The sequence below is a fragment of the Brienomyrus brachyistius genome, chromosome 21 (assembly GCF_023856365.1).
Source record: "Brienomyrus brachyistius isolate T26 chromosome 21, BBRACH_0.4, whole genome shotgun sequence".
Lineage (NCBI taxonomy): Eukaryota > Metazoa > Chordata > Actinopteri > Osteoglossiformes > Mormyridae > Brienomyrus > Brienomyrus brachyistius.
In genome coordinates this window covers 11939122-11960927 of record NC_064553.1, presented here as the reverse complement: position 1 = coordinate 11960927, position 21806 = coordinate 11939122, and the positions used below count along the sequence as shown (strand labels likewise).

Sequence of the window (21806 nt, the reverse complement as noted above, 5' to 3'; positions counted from 1 at the left end):
CACCTGTCTGTGTGTCAGTTTTTCATCATGGTGAGAATTGGTCTATAATGACTTGTACACAGAGATCATTCCGGAACTGTAAGTGATCAAATTAGTGGCCCATGGAACTAAATGTACTAATATGAGCTAATGATGTTTTTCAGATTTTCATGTGTTTTTGCTCTGTGGGTGACTGACATCCCACCCGGGTTGTTTGTTTGCCTTGTACCCGAAGCATCCTCAGCAGGGTTACCACTCCCTACAGCCCTGTACTCACTTTACTGTACTGCCTGGAAATGTTCTTCTCACAATATCTATTGTGTGAAGAAATCAACCAGATTTGTGTAAGTGAGGGTGAAAATATGACGGCTTGTTGTTCAGGTTCTGAATTGATGGCATGTTCTTTTTTTGTCCAGAATCTGTCATGGTTTTTTCCCCTTTGTCTGTCCTCCAGAATCCTTAGCGTACCTCAGAAGTGAACCCGTCACGCTTCACCAAAACCCCATCCAGCATAAAAATACGACTACGATGTCCGTCGAAATTTGCGTCATTTGTATTCTTCGTACCTGCCCCCTAGATGGTGAGAGTCAGGCGTTTCCTTTAAGCGCGTGCAGTCACCCATCCGGGTTCTTAGTGCAGTTCAGTACGATGGATTCCAGAACCACCTGCTGACTGACAGTCACAGGCCAGGTAGACAGCTGCAGTGCAGACCAACAGAGGTGATGTTACAAGTGCATGGCCTACAGGTGTCTTTCAGCTAAGGCCAATTCGCCAAGTATGCAGAGTGTGATGACAAAACATATATTTGGCAAAGACAGAATATAGTCCTCTGTCAAACAAACTAATTTTGTCATATGGATCAGTTATTTTTTCATATTTAGTAGTACAGATATATCTTAAACAGTGTTAGTCTTTTAAATTATGAAATCTTTAATATTCCAAAATTATTTAAAAATCTTTCTTGCATCGCATCCGTTCACAATGTGAGTGTTGTGATGTCACAATATACGTCACCCTGCCCCACCGTGCTGAGAAAAATTTGGTCCCCCCCCCCCAACAATGTCAAACCCCTTCTTACGCCACTACATCCACCCTCACTTAGCCAGTCCTGGCTGCACCTCCCCTGAATACTAAGGCCCATCAGTGTAATTAATTAGCATAGCTTAAAAGTGCAGGCTTTACAGCAGTGCCACGCAGAGACTTTTCGAGAGGCAGGGACTCAGAGTCTTTGATATGTTAAAGGGGCAGTCTGTACATTTAAAGGGACGGTCTCTAAACAGACAAAAGGGGCTGGTGCTCAAATATACGATTATCTCCATGAACTCAGTACTGAATTCCACCATACCAAGGCCTTTCGTTCTTATATATGGCTAATGCTGGTTTTGTGACTTTCTTGCATCTCTTGCTTTGGATTTGTTACTTCTCTCATGTTGCTCTTATCGAACTTGTGACCTTCTGCCTGGGTTCGGACAATGGATTCAGATCAATTTAGGATTTGGTTTTTTTGGTTTGGATTTACCTATGCCTGCCCTCTGACATGCATATTTTTGGACGATGACTCTCAGGCACTGAAATAAACATGGTGTTACCGCAAGTGCAACCTCTCTTGTCTCGTCATTACAGAGAAAGCGAAAGTCAATGCGACATGTTCTGCATCAAGGGCAAAGCGGGATCCAGAGTAGCTGTCGCATTCCAGCCTTCATCCATGCTCTTCTGATTTCTTTCCGCAAACTCTTAGCGGCGGCTGCTGCCGTTCCCACAGCACCTTGTGACATATTTAAATGTTCCCTAAATGCTCTTAGCGTTACGTCTTGTCTTTTGATTTGAATAGCTGTCTAATTAGTTTGTAGCTAGGTTTGAAAGGTGCATATTTTTGATTACCCTTATTCCCAGCCATTCATTGGAAGCTCCACCTAGGTACCCTTATGCTTAGTTGACACCTTGACATCTGTATGCTTATAATGTAATATATAGCTCAAAAAATGTCAAAAAATGTCTTCTAAAGAAATAAAGAAATAATCTAAATGAATGTGAATGAATTCCGGAATAATTCGGGGCCACATAAACCTCAGCACCCCTCCCTCCTGGCCCCCTTAACAGGAGCATCCTTTAAGCAGACACATTTTTGTGGTCCTCACACCACTTACATTGATTTTAGGTTTCAGAACTACATGCCAGGTTTGACAGTTCACCAACGGTCCTGACATTACATCACATCGGCTGTCATGGCCAGTTTAAAGTGGAATCCCTCAGTAATTAGAGAAAATGCTTTTTTAATTTGCTCAACTCCTCCTAACCCCATGGCCTGACATGCAGCCCCAGAATCGACTGTTGCGTAATCCAGCATAACCCGTTCTCACAGAATGTGAATTCAGCCTAAGCCATCTTTTAACTTTCTTGCATCAGCACAAAACAGCCCATACTGTGTTTATACTCTGCTGAAACCCCTTTGGATCTGTCATTACGGCTGATTTATGTCATCATTCTGCTCGCTGCCTCATTTCGGCACGACCGAACGCGGGAATCGCCACCGGGCACGGCACACAAAAGGGGGAAAAAAACTGTGAACTTTCATTCAATACATACCTAAATAACTGCATAGCCAGAGGTTTCTCATTCTCCAGCTGTACCCCAGGTCTTGTGTGTCTGTGCACTTATTTTGAAATTTGCTTAAATGGTGTGTTTACTGCTTATGTTGATGCATTAGTACAGTGTTTCTCAGAGCAGTCTTTGGGGACCCCCAGACAGTCCACGTTTTGTTGCCTCTCAGCTCCCGGTAGGAGTTGGGAGGGAGCAAAAATGTGGGATGTCTGGCAGGGAGCTGGGAGGGAGCAGAAATGTGGACAGTCGGGGAGTCCTTGAGGACCGGGTTGGGAAACACTGCATTAGTAGGTCCCAGGCTTGGACTGGCCATTTGGCACACAAGATTTGCTGTCTGTGGAAAATTCCTGAGCTGAACCTGATAGATTCTGGATCTTTGGTCTGGTTCTGGTTTACATACCTGTGAAGAATAGTCATGCATCTGATGCCGGGTGATGTGGAACAGCAGAACTGCCCCCTTAATGTGACACAAACTTGAATTTGACGGACGACAATGCATCGATTAGCTGTACGCTCAAGAGAAGGTACATCAATGGCTTTTTCACCCCCTGTAGGGTCCTAGGTTAATTCTCCAGTCAAAAGTCATATGGTTAAAAGCGGATCCCTGTGGCACCTGTGAACAAGGCTCTCTGCTTAGTGCTAATTCCCGGACAAGGACAGACACAGCTGAGCAGAGCACTAAGCCAAGCTATGTATTTGCTGACACCTTGACTGAATTCTTGGCATCTTATCCAGGGTGTACCCGGCCTCGTGCCCTGTGCAGTCTGGGATAAGCTCCAGGTCCTCCCTGCAACCCTGCCCAGAAAAAAAAACGGTTGCAAGATGGATGGGTTAAACTGCACAGCTCCTATAAAGCGACCTTAGCCGATATTTGTGCCAGTCTGTCCAGTTATTACTGCGACACCATGGCAGACATCCCACCTCTCCCGGAAGTTCCGGAAGTCTGCTGCAAATCGACAGCAGCTCCCCGACAATGCGATGCCAGCTGCCTTAAAATTAGTCGGCAAGAAGTTTTATCACCACGACCCTGACCCACAAACTTCAGTACCACCCTTTAGCTCTGGTTGGCAAATCCCAACTGACCCCCACCCCCCGGTTGGCAAATGTCCCGGTATTTTGGTGGTGTTTAAAAAAACCCACACTATTCTGGTATTCCCCAAATTCTGCTGGCTTTGGTGGGGGGCATGCCATAATACAATTAATATAAGTATGTATGTATGTATGTATCTATCTGTCTATGAACTCTTGCATTTGTAATCATATAAGACATGCTTCAGTATAATATAAGCCACTTTGGATCAAATGTACCAGCTAAGCAACCTGATTTTATATGTACGTAGAATTTAACCGTCAGATCAGAAAAGCATGATGGAGTTTCATCATCGAATGTGAATGTGCACGTTCTGGAGGTGTTTCTCAACTCATTCCCCCCCAATGCTCCATGTTTTTGCTCTCTCTCAGCTCCTGGTTGGACCAGGTAGAGAAACACTGGTGCAAGGTTGGGGGGGGGGGGGGTTTAAGAGCAACCTGTGGACAATAGTCTCACCATCATCAGCATCAGTATAAGGGCTGTTAACCTCTCTTTTCTTCATTCCTACATCCTGTTTTGAGGTGCTTTGACGTACCGTCATCACTTGTCACCCAACGAGCATCAGCGAGGGCACGGGCACCCCCTGGATCTCCATGTCCCCCTGCTCAGAGCACGCCATCCCATTCAGGAATTTCCGATTTCACACATGGCTATTAAGCATGAGCTTCCCTCACGCGGCTCACTCACAGACAGCGACATTCTCGGATCCACTACGTTTTATGAGAAACAACCTGAGATCGACGGCCAAATGACTCCAGTTTCCAGTAAATGCTGTGGTCCCCCTGCAAAATAACTGCAGTTTAGTCTCACGAGGGGCAGGTTCACATGCAAACATGTGGTTGCGGTCTCTCTACTTTCACTGAGGGTCTTGTGAACTGTAAACCTCTTTTTGTACGTGAGCTCTGAATAATCTTCGCCTCTTTATTTTATTTTTTTTTTTGGGCCCAGATGTTAAACGGTACCACAAGCGCTCGGTCCCGCTGCACCTGCTTTGGAGTCAGAGTGTTAAAAAAGACAGAGCTACAGAGCAGGCAGTACGAGTCGCTTCATTGTTTTGATCTGGTTGTTGAGGTTTGAAATGTGAACGACGGCCTGGAGGAAGTGATGAAATAAAAAAATAAGAAAAAAAAAGAATATCAAGGTTTTTCAGGTCGTCTGTCAGTCTGCACGGTCTTATCTCTCCATTCTTTGCTACATGGGCTAGTTAATTTGCTCTCAGCTGAGCAAATTACTTGGCACTTGATTGATAACTGGAGTTGCTGTTTTTTTTTTCCTTTAGCATTGGTAATTTTTTGAAATTTGTTCAAGGCTGCCTCTTGAAATCAGTTTTGAGAGATGTGTTACTGCAGGCCCATAGCAAATAGGGGGTAAACAAGCTCTTACACAGTACAAATGAGATTACCTTTCACCATACCCTCTAAACCTGCTCAGGAGGGGAACCAGAATTGGAAACTTCAAAAACACGATCGCCTTGTTTATCTCGGTACTCCATCTTTGCTGTTTGACTGCGGCTTTAATGCACGATGCGAAAAGCAGTTTACAAAGCCCCCGCAGCAGAAGGTAATTAGTCGTAGGCAACCTCTGAAGTTAGCGGCGCCCAGACAATGCTTTGAAAAGCTGTCTGAAAAACTCACCCCTTGCTTTTTTTTTCCAAGCTGTTTCAGAATGTATCCACTCAAATAATAACACATCCTCAGTATTACATTTGTGTTTCCATTAATACATTCTAAGCTAGTTTAATGTACTATTGAAATGCCAGTGACCAGGTTTAGACCTGCTTTTTTGAAACTCTGGATGTGACGCACATGAAATACAATAAATTCCCATCTGTTTTCATATGGGAAATAGATGAACATCCTCATCATTGATTTATTGTGTGTGTGTATATATATATAATATATGCTATATTTTATATTGAACATATCCTTGAAATGGTTATTTCAGCAACTGGCAGGCGCCTTTTCACCAACACAAACGATGTGTTATGATAGAATAATCTTCCGGAACATTCACGCATTCAGATACTCCTGTTGTCAATGGTGTGACCTAAATGTATTTTGAGGTATTTGGGTGTGCAGTGGCTACTTGCAGTGCTAATATGAAGTGTTGTAAAGGCTGAAAATGAAGTTTAAACCCTCTCTCTAGCGCAGAAGGCCCGGCCTACAGCCAGTGTGCTTTGGCCCGAGATGCTGCATGAGTTAGGCTTTCAAAATGACTGAGACAAATTGAAATTGCACCTGGTGACATAGATGTCTCGGATTTGTGACTCGCTATTACAATCCCGCAACTGCATCAATTTGGGAACAGTTCCCAGTTAAAATATCACCATTCCTACCTACACAATGTGGAAGCTGCCTCCTTTGAACTTGAAGCGTCGGCCCTCCAAGTGATCCCAGCCGCTAAACTAACCTACCCACACTTGCTTACTTTGGCATGATTCTGGTACTTTATACCTAAGAGAAGCAAATAACAGTTTTTTCCCATAAAAGCAGAAACATGAGTAAAATGTTATTTCATTCCATGATACTAACCTTAACAAAATAAGGAACGAAGTACCATGCATGCAATACAATTAAATTAAAACCACAGCGTACTACTGCTGAAGCAAAACCTGCGAAGTGAATATCTTATTTTAGTGACATGTTCTCACATGCAACCCCCTCGGCAGTAATCATTGAGGCAAATACGTGGTCATCTAAAATACAGCTTATACCTTAAGTGTCTACATTTGCTGCAGCAACATTGAGGGAAATCCAGAGAACAGGGACACGTATATTGGTAACAACTACCGGCCACTGTGGATTTATATCGGTGAAATACAGTACGTCATGTCCTAAAATGAGGTTTGAAAAGTTGCCCGATTACTGAAAAGGAGCTATCGTTCTTCGTTTTGTTTGCCAATAGGTGTTTCCTATTAAAAATTAACTTCCCCGCTTTGCAACTGTAACTCTGGCGGCGTGAGGCATGTTTTATTCCCAACTCCACGGCTATTTGCACAACAATAATATACCCGATATGACGAAGTGAGGCAATTGCATGTGCACTGCCTTACATGGGCAATTTTTTGCACTGGCGTTCAGGGTGTCTCTGCCGGCTGGAATTTAGACCCGTGACGTCACTGCCTACAGCTCCCAGATTTGGGGAAAAAAAGTTGTTTCACTTTTTGTGGGATTTGAAACTCATTGATTCTTAGAAAGCGAGGTAAGAAAACGGGGGCTATCGCAAAACACCGGAGTGTTATTACAAGAACCGGGTGATTACGTGGGCCCGTTGCGACGTACACTGCAGCCCGGTTAATACGACTGAACGTCAAATATCGCCTTTTGCCAAGGTGATTTAGTTTTACTACGGCTTGGTATAGAGACGGAGGGCGTGGGCAGCGTACGAGAAAGGGGGTACCGTAGCTTTGGCATTACTCTTGGGCGATTATAGAGAAAGTCTTTTAACTTTGCGATTGCATAACGTTTCTTTTATGCTCAGATTGCGACTGCCAAGGTCGGCCTTTGCACGATCTGCCTGTCCAGCGTTCTGATGTAGCTGTAATTTTCTTCATGGCACTTTGTACGCGATCCCCAGCGCGAGGCCATTCAGCTCGAGCCGGAAGTGAGCCGCGAGCCCTTCCACGCTGATAATGTGAAGATCTTTCTTAGTTTTTGGTGGCTACCACCTTTTCTAAAAATACCACGGGATATTTCTTATTTAGTTACAACGTCACCAATGTAGTAGTTTCTACCATCTGCGTTTTTTGTGGCTTGGTTCATTTTGCAGCAGCGTATCTTTGATGACAAGTCGCCTATACTGTTGCTGCGCTAAATTAGCTTTATCCTTTTAACGCTAATGCTTAGAAAGCCGACCGTCGTTTAACCTCTGCCTGTATTTGCTATTCGGTTTGTATTTGTTTTTAGACGTGGATCTAACAGGGCTTCCGCGTGGAACTTCCTAAAGTAAAAAGAAAAACTATTTAAATTTCCCCATTACAGTCACTCATTCGTGTGTGTTTACACGAAGGATAAGTTTCATATTAAATGAAATGAGAAAATCTTACTCTGGTCAACATTTTATTCATGGTTATTTTGGAGCGCTGTCATTTCCTGAAGGCAAAGCAGCGAATTCAATTCAAAATGTATATCAGTTTATCTGTCAGAAGATATTTTAAATATTAAACTATGCACCCCATTCATTTTAAGTGATATTATTAGCTTTAAGGTGATACTACATATATCTGACTTTAAAATCAAACTTTATTTCCAACAGAACTGGATTGAGGTGCTATTTTGTAAAATTGCAGAACATCTGGAGCTCTCTGGAATGAAAGCTCTCTTTATGAGATGAAACTTGCCCCCCCCCAGCCTGTGTGGATTATGGGCTTTGATCACTTTTTGTGAAAGATAGCTTTTGTAAAAAATAAAACGGAAAAAAACACTGTTGCTGTGACAGTTTCTAGGTTTGCTCAATTCCAATGACACACCCATCGAGATACAACTGAAGTATATATTTCGTAAATTGCCCTTATATCAGATACATGCGCATCTAACATTTAAGAAATGTTTTTTTTTCCTCCTTTAGAGCAACCTGCGTGTGACCTGTCCTCAGGACTGTAAGCAGAATCCACTTTGGAAGTAGAAGAGGTATGTAAGCTAGAGATAGAAATGTAGAGATTTTTGATGCACACTGCTTGATCCCCAGGCTATATAGGTACTATGGATGCTTTCCGGTGCGATTATTTGCTTGAGTACATGGTAAATGCAGTTGTGAAGGATTATTTTTCTAGAAATTTTAAGTTCTGCACCCTTGACTTGCAAGAATTCTAGCTAGCAGCTGCCAGTTTTGTTAATCAAGCCAGTAATTACTGTACAACAAGATCTGTGTATAACCATGGGTTTATTTTAAGAAGGGGATGATCAGTAAATGTGTGGGGGCAGGAAGTAGTAGCAGTAATGGACTCATCTTGTGGAGGATGTCCATTATGGGGGAGAGGGACCCTGTTTTTGTGTCACCTGGCAGATATTTGACGTCAAATATCCTGCTCTATAAATGGATAACTGAAGTGTCAGCTCAAGAAATGAATTTTGAATGTAGAGATACTGTCTCGCTATTAGCGGATGTCCTCTTTTGCTGTGTGTGTATCTGTGTGTCCTGATCTGAAGTCTTGCACATTTCCTGGCAAGACAATGGCCAGCGTTGAACTCTCCACAAATGCTTCATTTAAGATCTCAGTAAGTGATTATTTGGGCTAATATTATGTGGATAAATGTGTGTTATCTCTTTATAAAGTCCTCTGATGAGGCATTAGGTGTTTTCACACCACTGGAACTCTCTTCCAGAACCAGAACCTTTTTTTTGGACCCTGGGACTTTCGTCGTGTTCACACCGCAGGATCTCGGCCTAACTGTAGTTCCTCGAGGGCAGTTCCAGAACCCTTTTTTAGTACCTACTCTAGACTAGTTACTTTTTGTTCGACCATGAGCTAGTGAGAAGGCGCTTACGGTGATAGCTTGATGGTTGGTTAACCACAAGCACTGGCGCTTACGTGAAAGTGCAGAAAAAGAGATGTGGCGGAGCAAAAATTGAGCAGATGGAATTATTTTTGTACCCCAATTACATTTAATGCATCAATTAATGCATTTTTTGCTTGCATCTCCATATTTCTGCATTGGAAAATTAGATTGCTAACCAATATACTTTTGTCTAATATCCCCAGTGTCAGCACGTATTAGCAGGATAACATTACATCGTTCTTTATTCTGTGGAAAACGGAAGATTGATCTGCTGGACAGATTTAATAATAATTATGAACATGTCGTGGGTTGTATAAGTAAAATATAAATAAAAGGCTGTGTCGATCATGATTGATCCACACAATAATTAACAAATATCGAACTAATGACTTATCCTCTACTGTTTTGGCGTGATGGTGTAGTTTCGCATGAAATTTTGTGTGAAGTTTAAGTTTTTGTGTTTCTCATGCTTATGTAGCATAAAGGTCCCAGTTCCTGTTGTGTGGTGTGAAAACGACACATGAAAGTGGCAAGGAGCTACACGAGTCCCAGGTCAAGATAGCCCAGGGCCTTGTAAACCAGGACCGGTTTCTGGAGCTTCAGTGTAAACGTGCCTGTAAACTACAACAGTTAAAGGGCTAATCTGTGATATGGCTTTGTGTTGTGTGCTTATTTTGGACAGTGGTGACAGAAGTCATGATTAACGGTATGGTTTTGTTAGTACAGACGCTCCTCTACTTACGAACTTTCAGAAATACGAAAGAAATGGACTGTAAGTTCAAATTATGTTCATTGGGTGAATAGTTAACCCGCCCGTAACATCAAATTTTTCCACCTAGTACGACTTCTGGCCGCTACTCCTGCCGCACAGCAGCGTAGCGTGTGTACTCCCAGCATCCTAGATCTTGTATATACCCTTAAAATGATGCTGAATAACGACTTACGAACGTTTCAAATTGCGAACGGCCGTTCGGAACGTATCTCATGCGTAAGTAGAGGAGCGTCTGTATTGACAACGCCTCCATATATGCATGTCTGAGCATGGAGCTCAAATCTTGATAAAATGGCAGCACTTGTTATACCCCCTCTTCTCCCCCTCCGATCTGAAGCATTCCTTTCAATTCTATAGCTTGGTTTTTAAAGCTCCCCACACCCCCCAGCTTCCCCTCCCAGGTAAACAAGCAGAAGGAGTTTACCCCAGTTTCTTAAAAGCATTGGGCTTTGTTTTATCTCCACTCCGCTGGCAGAGTGTGGTGGGTGTGCTAACCAGGTTACAGCTATTCTGTGGTTATTGTTATTCGATCCCAGTGCTGTTGGACCCAGCCGTATGATGAAATTCAACCCGCTTCGCAGCTAACCTCCACTGAGAATAGCGGCTTCATTTAACTTGACATCATTTTCGGCGTGGAAGTCTATCTGAGCAGGAAGGTCAGTGTTGACTTGCTAGTGTAGTCTTGCTAAAGGTCCCACAGGGATCGCATGGATTCAGTCTCTCCGCATTTGGGCTTAGGAGAGAGAAGCTTGCTGGGGTGAAGGTTCTGGATTTGGGTAGATTGAGCCCTCAGCTTCTGAACTCCCTGGTGGACATTGCTGATTTCTGGGTCGTTTTTTAATTACGTTTATTAAGGTAACTAAAAGTGGATAGTCGTGACTCTGTGAGACCTTCTTTACGGTCTCATAATTATCGTCCCAGTCACCTTCCTTTGCACCTTAGGAAGGGCCTACATCTTATCTGATTGAAGTATATGCCCTGTCAGCCTTTGTCCACAACTGTTCTTAGTCCCCAAAGGCAGTGTTTCTCATTTTGATGTTTTGTTGGAGTATAAAGATTGTTGAAGCACAACCTCTGTAAACAAGCTTTCTTAGCAGTACTATTATTTCAAGGCACTTCTTTGTGTTTCATCTCAGGACTGAATTCGGCATCGCACGATGCAATAGATCTGTTGTTGCGTTTACATCGTAAAGGACAAACTACTTCCCGTTCTTGTCTGTAAATAGAAAACATGTACACATACCCTGCAAATGGCTTCACGGTTCTCCGCTCTGCTTTGTTCATTGCATGTGAAAAGATTGAGTCCTTTGTCAGGAGCAAAAATTAGGCCTCTCAGTGTCCATTTTAGCTTTGACACTTTGCTGTATAGAACTTTGACTGTTATTCATCTAAAGTTGTTGAGTCTCCATTCATTGTAGGGACAAGTAAAATGTGTAGGACAACTTTTCCTCCTGGTTTTTGCTTTTTAAAGGAATACTATGTAAATTTAACAAATTTGACAGTATCGCCTGTATCGCTAGAAAATGTTTCATCTGCTTTAGGTGAAATGCTGAATTAGATGCTCCTGGTTGGGCATATTTTCCTAGCTATTTCTTGCAGTATTTGAGGGTATGAAGTATTGGTTCTCAAGACTGTTTGGAGGGCAGGGACTCAGCGCTGAAATGCAGCCGCCAATCCCACAAGGCAAAATGTAATATTATCGCCTGCCTGTAAGTGTTTGTGTTGGGTATTTTCCTAGGACCTCATGAGTTTTTGGATATGTTTATGTCCACTGACTTCTTTTGGGGGAATCGATAGCTTTCAGGTGGGATAAGAGATGGTGGTTTCTTGCATGGTAGCTTAAATTTGCTGAGTTGTGGTGGAACGAACAGAGAGACAACAGCGTATGGGTGTTGGCCTTTTTAACTATTAGGATGCCATCTATTATTCAGCTGAATAGTCATGCTATTTGGTTTGTACTTCCCTGTTAAGTACCACAGACATATTTGGCTCGAGTGTAGTACTGGCAAGCACACATGTAAAAGTATGCTTTAACAAAATAGGGTGGGAGAAAAAAAGAAGTATTAACGCTGATTTTTTTGCCCCAATCTGCTCATATTTCTCCATATTTGGAAATGTTTACCTCTCAGTGCAATTTGAAGTAGGCTGGTGTGGGGAGGTGAGTCACACAGAAGTGCGAAGCGACCGGGTTTTGTGAGGGTGGTCCTGGGTGTGCTCCCAGTGGTGCAGGGGAACCGGCCAGAGGAGCGCCTGCAGGTAAGCGCTCCCTTCTTAACTACCCGTGTCTGGGGTCTGCCGGAGGTACCTCCATGCTCTCCTGTGCACCAGCTCCAAGGTTTCTGTTCGCACCCATGCAGCGTCTACAGGAGTTTGACCTGCCATGTGTTTTGCTCTGTTACTATCTATCTGAGTGAAGCCGCAGATATTTACGTTTTTTTAAGCCCTGAAATATGCTGTTTAAGGATTCAGGCCTTAAATGATAATCTGAGTAAACGTTACTTTAATGTTGTTTAATAGGTATTTGAGAAGGGGCAGGATCAGGGTCTCCTGTGAGAGCATTTCCACTTGTGCATTGTTTTACATCTTGCTGATGTGGCCAATGACAGTGGTGGGGTGAGGCAGGCAGGGCCTGCTATACTTATTCATTGTGAGCATGAGTACAGGAGGGGGATATTCATATATATTTTTGAATTATCTTCCATTAAACTATTAATCTGGATGGTATTTAATCATTTAGATGATAATGGCACTTCAGTCATATACATGAGGTTAAACTGAATGACTGTAAGTGGTTTAAGCAAGCAGAGCTTTAAATGTCTGCTGCGTGTGAAGATGGAGCTTTCTTGTTGGCTGCGAGGCCGAAAAAAGCAGAACTGGGAGCGAATCGGGGCTGAGACTCAGCCAGGCTCCCAGCCAGCTCATTTGCCACCGGATCAGTTTTATAGCACCGTATGCTGAGTGCTGTTTGTTAACACGTGTCCTTCTGCATGCCTTTGCTGTGGGTGTTATCTTGCACGTAACAATGGATCTAGTATAGTAGCATTTTACAAGAATGTCTGTATCTAAGCAGTCCATATGCCTTCCTAAGTATTTTACGCCTATTTATATTCTTTTATGATATAGATGTACCTTAAGCCTTCTGCTTCTTGTACTGTATTGTGAGCAGTTCATCAAACGTTAAGTATAAATACTTTTCATTGTTGTATGAACCAGTTGAGGTGGAGATGTGTATTAGGCAATTAGGTTTGGCTTTCTGCACAGACATTTACCTCAAGGCTTTGCATATATCAGGTTATTTTACAGGTCCACTTTTGTAGAAATCTGCATAATAAGCAATATCAGTTGGAGTTCATTCTTCAGCATTAGTGAAGCTGTTGTGAGTGTTACCTATTGTAATAGAGCTAGACCACTGCACCTGCGGACTAGGAGGAATGTCAGACATGGTGGAAGTTGTTTGCCTCGAGCGCTGTCCTCAGAGTGTCAGCTTTCACATGAGCATGTGCGAATCTGTGAACTCACTGTCACATCCAGAAGCATCTCTGGCAACCGGTCTCTCCCCCCCCCCACCCGCCCGCCGCTGGTGACCCTCTGCACCCAGCACTGGGGCCTACTGACTCATTCATCGCACTGCAGTGGGCCTAGAAAAGCTGGCAGAACATGTGGACATGTGGATTTTCCAGGTGATTTGTACCATCATGAGAATGGCGGGAAATCTATGATAATTGCAGAGGCATTAGAGAGGAACGTCGTAAAGCCTGTAATATGCATATGAAGAAAATTCTTCCGAGAAATTTGGCTAAAGTGCAGCTGCCTGCAGTCAACTGTGGTTCCTCATACAACATTTACGATCCAGGACTACATCCGTCCCCTCATGCTGCCCGATTGTTCATGTAAGAACCTGGACTAAATTTCCCAGAATGCAGTTATAGTTCTCTGCACGTGAGAACTTCCTAGTAGGTACTATTTTGCTGCTTGTTATTTTCTTGCTGAAGAAGTTCTGTCCTTACAGCCCATGTAAGATTTCTGATTCATATCTTATGGGGTGGATGGGCTTCTATGGCCTGTATACCTGGTCTGTACACCGGTGTTGGTGGCAGTGACTTGAATTGCCAGCCTCACACGAGTCCTTTTTATAAGTCTTTACGTGTTTTTGCATCCTCTGTATCCAACTTAATGGGGGCCTTTGTAATGCCGAACGTGTGTGTGTGTTTGTGTCACACGTGTGATTACTTTGGGTGCTTTACCTAACATAAGCAGTTTTACCATTATTATTATGAACTGAAGAAAACAATCGAGCCAATATATGCTATACCTAGCCAGTTGTCTGTTTATGGTACAAATACATGACTGAAGCCTTAATAGAATAATATATTTTATATTATATATTTTTTTTCTTTTTTTTTTTCATTGTGGAAGGAAAGTATTATTTTTTTTGCGGTGGGTGCAGGGTCGCTCTTTTGAAGACGCTAGTGTCCGTTGTAATCCCGGAGCCTCTTTTGGCCCACGCTTGAGATGGCATGTTTACCGGCCCTCCATAAAATGTTCTTTCTGGATTAATGTGGGATAGCGGCTAGGACAGGGACTGCGGTAAAGGGATTTGGGGTGGCCGTGAGTGGTACTCCACGTGTTAGCAGAGCGTGGCGCGATAATCTAATTACCGTTTGCTTAGTGGGCAGATACGTCGCGGGCCTCGAGACACGCTGCTGGCCTGTGTGCCTCAGTCATCATCCTTAATTAGTTCCCGCATCCAGATCCTGTGCCGTGATGTTTTATACGGAAGCAGATTCGGTGTGAACCTAACTCGCCCAGAAAGACTGTAAAATTCAAAACACTACTTGTGGCAGTTGAATTTCATTTTGTGCTCTATTGATTGTTCGTCTTGTGCTTTTTTTGGGGCACAGAATTCCCAGCAGTATGATATGTGTTCATGGTGAAGCGAATATGTTTATAACTGATGGCTAACTGTGTAAAAATTACCCAGTCATCTTCTAGCCACTTATTCTTGTCAGGGGTGTAAGACCAGGAGCCCATTCCTGGCAGCACAGGGAACAAAAAAATATGAAAGAATTGGTAAATTTATAATGCCCAGCAATGTATACACTGAAGGAAAAGTGGAAAGTATAGCAATTTCTATCCATCTTCAAACCACTTAACCTGGCCAGGGTTAGAGTAAAAGCAGGACTATACCCTGGATCACATGGTAAACGCTGCATTTTTCAAAGTTCAATTTTTTTTACTTTAAAAATCCAAGCTAATCATATTTCATGTAGAGATTTAACATCATTTTGGTCATTGTTACATGAAGCCAATGTTTATCTGCAGTCCCAGGAACGAAAAAGCTTAACTCGCTGATGTCCCTCCTAGAGAACCTGTCATCACTGAAGGGTGAATCCTCATTACCCACCAATGATGAATACAAAAGAGCAGATTACATCTAACCAGTGAGCTGACAATGATGTACTTGAGAAAACGATTATGGATTTGTGTTCTTGCTATTGTGTCTACAGCGCCCAGACACCTCCCACCCCCACATTTTTCTCAAAAGGAAATAATCATTTTAATAAATATCTCTAAATACCATCTTTTGATTATATGATTAGGATGATTAGCATTGTCAAATTGTGTATAATAATAATAAATGATTGTGTGTTGCGAGTGTATGTATGTAGATACATTTGTGTATGTGTTCGCTCTGGTTCTTTGGTACTGTAAAACCCATTTGTTCTGGGAGGTGTGAAAGAAAAATGAAAGGTTAATGGGGTAGGGGGAATTATGGGATTCATGTTCTGTCTTGGGCCTTAGGCAAGAAGATGCTGTTGCATTGTGGGATTCATGTTCTGTCTTTTGTCTTAGGCAAGAAGATGCTGTTGCATTGTGGGATTCATGTTCTGTCTTAGGCCTTAGGCAAGAAGAAGTTGTTGTTGTGGACTCATGAAAGGACGCGAGCTCGAAGGAACATGTAGATGTTAGATTTTAGAAGGGGCACATTCCAAACTCCCAACCCGAGGCCAGATTTGGCAGCTTTCAGTGGACAGGTTTCGGTGTGTGGGACTGTACTTTGCAGCCCGGTATACTGTGCAGTCCAGGAATTAAGGTGAGTATGTTTACCCACTGACCCAGATACATATATGACAGGCAGGATGTACCCTTAAGAGAAGACCTCTGCCTTCTATGCCTGCTGTCTACCACAGATGAACCCCAATCAACACAAAGCAGCTTTTTGCTTTATCCTGATAATTTAACCAGTTATTTTTAACTCTGGGTAAGTGTTTTGTGGGACATGTTGGCATAGACTTACATGTGCATAATGTGCCAGACCAAATTATGAAAGTGGGGAAAATTTAATACACGATTTGCAAACATTAGTACTTCCTTTTAGGTTGTAAACTCTAAAGTTATTCATGCACGCTGGATTTTAGCAACCACGTCATGAACCGCCTCCCATTCCGTGATTTTATAGAGTGATACTAATATATGTCAAGCCAAAGGTAGTTTTTTTTTTTTTTTTTGCGAAGGCATAAAAAAGTGTTTATGTGTTTAATTCTCCCTCCTCGGCTTGTTCTTACATTAATGTGAATAGGCAGCTCATTGCATGCATTTGCAGTACAAGCAGCAAAGGCCATGTCCAGAAATAGTGCAGCGGTCTCTTATTTGCAAAGCAAAATGGTGACGTGGGAGAGCTGGGTTTGTGCCTTGCTTGCATGTTTTGAACTTTGATCCCATGCACAGCCATGCCTTTCTTCATTGTTTGCAAACCACACTGAGCGTTCGAAGGTACTGGTCTGTGAACCGTCATGCGTGGGCGGGGGTGCATTAAAGCAATGTGTGACAGTGGAGAGCCTGTGCATTGCCAGTGTGCCCATGTCGCATGGGTGTGACTCAGTAAGTGTGCTCTGCAGTTCCTTTTAATTGTGATTGGATGTGGATGTTTGCAGGGGAGGAGTTTCCTGTGAGCTGGGCATGTCCTAAGTATAATCAGCGTGGTCAGGCTTATGGGATGGCCATTCCCGACAAGTACACGGTTAGCAGGAGCTTTTCATCAAAGCCAAATTGGATGTGCAGTCACAGCTCTTGACTCTGCTTAAGCGAATTACTGATGTCAGATAGGGATCCCTGTTCCACTATTTGTTTTTCATTCTGTGTTCTGTCTTTGATGAAGGTTAATTTGTAGGTTTGATTTGCTGGTCAGAGTAGTATGTATTAGATTTAAAAATAAACTGAGCACAGACAGGGATTTGCCTAGGTGAAAAATCCTTACAACTGGGGACCTACAAGGCACATCTAAGAATGCCTGACTGCGTTGGCTGTTCTTTTCCCGGTAACTTGACTTTGGTCTAGCTGAGTTTCCCCGTACTGCCTGTATGGTCACTTTTGACCAATACTTGGAAGTGTGTGACGCTCAACTAGGTTGGATGAATGTAGGTTGAGTGTTTGCGGCATTACCATGGCGATTAATGAGTTGCAGGTTTTGTAGCTTTGCCATGGCGATTAATGAGCCATTCATTTATAGTGTCACCATGGTGATTAATGCAGGAAAGGTATTAAGGCAGAGGAGAAGCTATTGAAGGGGTAATGGCTTACATGATGCCAATTTAGTGGTTATATGAGGGATAAGCTGCTTAATGTCCATGATATGGATTTATTTTTTTATGGTTCTAAAATGGTTTGTTGCGTGGAAGTGGAGTGAGATTCATGGGCTGTGGTTGAGGGACAGGCTCAAGATGTTTGAGAGTTTGGCTGTGGGAGAGTAGCGCAGTTCAGAGGTTCTGAACGTGTCATTGTTATATTGACAGCCAGGTACAATCCCTTTGTGTAGTCTTGCCTGGTAAGGGCCGAAGTTTCACAGCACTGTTACGGTCCATGAGGGACTTGCAAACTGTGGCCTCCAGTTCTGCAGCTGATCGACTGCCTGCTGCCAGTTACACTGTGAAATGCATGAAGGGCTCAAACATGACCATGCTCCCTAAAAAAGAAAAAGTCTCTTGGCTTTCATTCTCACTGCCTCAGAGATGTCGGCTCCTTTTCATTGAAATCCTCAGTCCAACGGGAAACTGTATTCAGTCAGCAAAAGCAACACAAACTCTGCAAGTGTCCTAGTCAGGTTTGTCTTCCCATCCCCACAAACTTGGTGGTTCATCATGCTACCTAAGTGCATGGACTGAATCCGTTTCTTTGCAAAGGTGTTTGTCACGGTGCCCAAACTTTTCCCCAACAGATTCTGCTGAGTTTCAGACATTTGGAAGCTAATGAGAGTTTGTCATAACAGCTTATGATATGAAGAGGTGTATGTGGTTATACGTGAGTATCAGTGGTAGTGATCTGAATCACGCTTCCCCCGATTTGGTGTTGCTGCTGTAGCTTCGCATACTGCATTGGTTACTTCACGTTTGATGCATTTCGGGTGAAATCTGTCTTTGCAAACTTGCTTTTTTGCTCCAGATGTTTGTTTGCACGGACTTCATAAATGGCCAGTGAGCCTTTAGTCAGCGTTTAGCACAGAGGGTCACTGGCACGGTGCCGCATGTCATTTTTCTCATTTTGTATCTGTCTCTGTAAGACCCATGTGGTGGGATGCAGTGCGGATGTGTAAACAGGAAGGGGCCGGGTCCGGCTCTCGAGCCGTGGTTAATTCCATATACGGGAGAAGGAGCCACTGGCTTGCCACCGTGGCCCAAATTCCTGACATATTGGGAATTCTTTTCGGCTGGGAAGGGAAACTTGAGTCTCTGTTATATAAAAAAAAAAAAAAAAAAAAAGCGTTAATAAGTCACAGTAACCAGAGGAGCCTGATGTGTCGAAGTAAAGTCTGAAGTGTGACCGCCGTGTTGCAAAGTACTCCTGACGCTTAATCCCGTTTAGGCGAAATAACCTTTTTATTTTATTATTTTTTTATTTTATGGTGCTGCCCTCAGGGATTTGGAGGCCCCGGCTCCTGTTTGTTTTCATGAAATCGATTGGCGGTGTGTCTGTGGAACCCAGGGGCTTCTGTGATTAGTGGAGAAAACCTTGCTCGGGGCTCCCTAAAGGTGATAATGTTACCGTAGGAAATTCCACACTCTGTCTAATCTGACGTGATGTCGCTTTAAAGGGGATCTAATGCGACGTGGAGGAGAGCGCTGCCAGGTGGGGATCGGTCCTGGTGGGTAGCGCGCGCGCACACACACACACACACACACACACGCACACCATGTTCTCACCAGCCACAGCCAACCTTTTCCAGTTCATGTAATAAACAGCAGCCAAATAGGCCTTTCTGCAAATCCAATGGCTTGGGAAAAAAAAGCTGAGGTTTATTTAACGGGTATGAGGTTATTTAATTTTATGTGTGTTTAAATCCCTTTGGTCTCCCTCAACACAATGGGGCTCTGCGAGAGCAGCTCCTGCAGGAGCGCTTCAGCAGAGATTGATGACGGCACCTGCGATAGCGTAGTGGTTTAGGACGTGGTCACATGACCGGCACTTTGCAGTCCCAGGGAGTGACCGGCCTCTCAGGCTCCTGGCTTCATTAAAGCATCCAGTCGTGTAAACGGATAAAGGCTATCAGTCGCTTTATATCAAAGAGTCAGCCAAGGGGAGTGGATGTAAAGATAAAGCTCTCCCCCCACTGTTGTAGATGGATTTCTCTGCACCCCCACCCCCCAGCCCAATAAAATACCCAGATTCATTTTAAAAAAAAAAAGGTGCATTTCCGGACGTTTCAGCACACTCCCAGAGTGGACTGTAAGGATCCGCATGCTGTAGAACCCATGCGAGGCTCCCACAGTGCTCGCATTTTACACCTCGTTACGTTAGAAACCAGACCCCTGGGAACGACACGGCTGGAACATAAGACCTCTTTACAAAAAGCCAATAATGCAAGCTAATTCTCAGAAGGAGAATTTTGAAACTGCCGACATAAACAGTTTAATTACTATTAAGGCAGCTGTAGCTTAGCATCGAGACATGAATTATTTTTCATTTTAAAATGTTTTGGTTCCCGTTTTTTTCCTGAAACTGGAGGAAAACACAACGTCACTCTGGTGTTTGCCAGAAAAGCCAGGATGTCTGCTTTCGGCCTTCGGTGCTCATTATGGAAATGACCTGTCAGGGGGCCTTTGATATCATTAGAAACAGCTTTACGCCAATGCCTGTATGTCTCCATCCCACCTGAACTTCATGCGTGTTGAAGGGCAGGTGGGATGGATTCTGTTCCAGAAGATCATTCCACTTTTCCAACCTTTCGGGTGAACTGTCCTTATGCTACGAGCGGATCTCTTGCTCTCAAACCTTTGTGAAATGCCGTGAGCCGCCTGACAAGTCGTGGGACACTGATACTCAGCCTCCGTGTTCTCTGCCAGAATCGGCTGCCTGATGTAAGATGCCGCTCTTTGCCTGAAGAGGCTATTAAGAACTGTTTCGGCATCTTTTCCCCTTCAAAGCAGTTTGTTTTGTAATTACATGTTAATTCAAACATTAAATACAAACGACAGAGAACAGAGTACTCTGCTACTATTCTGTCCCCTAGAGGACGGGATTGACTTAGACTCTCACCATACCTGCGCGTGTAGTGATCTAATTTTAAGCCTTTGTAGAAATAGGTTGCAGAATCGCTTGTGTTGATGAAATACTAATAATGCTTATTTAAATACACAAGGGGGTGTCTTTTAAGATCCTTTAAGGCCCAAGGGGGGCAGCCTTGAAATAGCTTGCATTTTTAGGCCAGCTAGGGGTGTGATGGTTAATAAACTGGGTATAACACTGATTTCCTCTCCCGTGTAGTTAGAGTGCTGATTTAAAACTTAATTCACACAATTCTGTATTTTTATTTTGATTAGCAGCTGCTCTTGACTAAAGTGAGATGGTTAAACTTTTTTGTTTTTATTGCTTGGTAATGTAGCAGTGTAATGTGGAATGGAATGAACGTGTCGGTCAGAATCCTCTTTCTGCCCAGTCTGTACCCCTCAGCCCGAACGTGTGTAATAGTGCAATGTTCCCAAACAAAAATAGACAATATGGAGTTTTTTTTTTTTTTATGACATGGCCTTTTCATTTAGTTCAAATGCTTCTCATTTACTTCAGTTGGAGTCATCAGTACATGTCTTTCATTCTAAGTGATACATATCCACCTGATGACATTATGTATATTGCATTCTGTGCTTTACAAATAAAAATTGGTATTACCCAGTAATTCATTAGGCGTTGTTGCCGTTTTATCCTATTTTTAGACTATGACTATTCACTCCAGAAATAACTGGAAATAAAAAGCACCGTTGCTGCAGAAAAAGTTCTTATTTTTATTTGGAGTATAAATCCTCATGCAGTATGTTTTTGAATTGTATCATTTCTACTGAGACTGAATGTTAAGGTGGGCTTTGGACTAGAACTGAAGTACATGTTTGGCCTGCACCGTTCTCCGTTTTGAAATTTGCGGTCCTGAACCAAGTGCGGCCTCTTGTCTCCGCCAGATCAAACCAGCTCCCTGCGTTCTCAGTTTCCTCCCAAAGCTGTTTGTCATCCATTGTGCACATTTCTGGTATCCTGCCAGGTGCTGTCTATGCCTGCTGGTGTGTTTGGCAGGTCAACACCCTCTTGTTTGGCCCTTGGCTCAATAGGCTTGTCATACCTGTGAACGCTGATTGAGTGTCTGGACTGTCGGTCTGTCAGGTTTCGTCTTGTTGTACTATCTTTGGGGCTTGGCGGTAAGAGTGGGGAATTAACTGGCCCAATTTACTTTTATGTAAACTGAGTCAGATGTTCTACATGGACTCTGGGTTATGTAATACGACCCATGCTGCCAAGTGCTTGGACTGTAGTCGTCTGCTAAGGTTGAAAGGTTACTGAAGCAATAATGATTTTTTCCCCATTATTCCCAGTCACCAAGTGAGTG

General features: G+C 43.2%; 1 protein-coding gene across 5 annotated transcripts in view; it reads left to right on the top strand.

Annotated features, from left to right (window-relative positions):
• The first annotated feature begins 6424 nt into the window (after positions 1-6424).
• The window catches only part of LOC125716355 (LIM domain containing preferred translocation partner in lipoma), a 100972-nt gene continuing 85590 nt past the window's right edge, over positions 6425-21806 (top strand). The window contains exons 1-2 of one of the 5 annotated variants that reach the window (XM_048988559.1): positions 6425-6448; positions 8237-8298. The gene's annotated coding sequence lies outside the window, so the exon portion shown is untranslated. The other 4 variants (XM_048988555.1, XM_048988557.1, XM_048988556.1 and 1 more) reach the window with 4 other exon arrangements.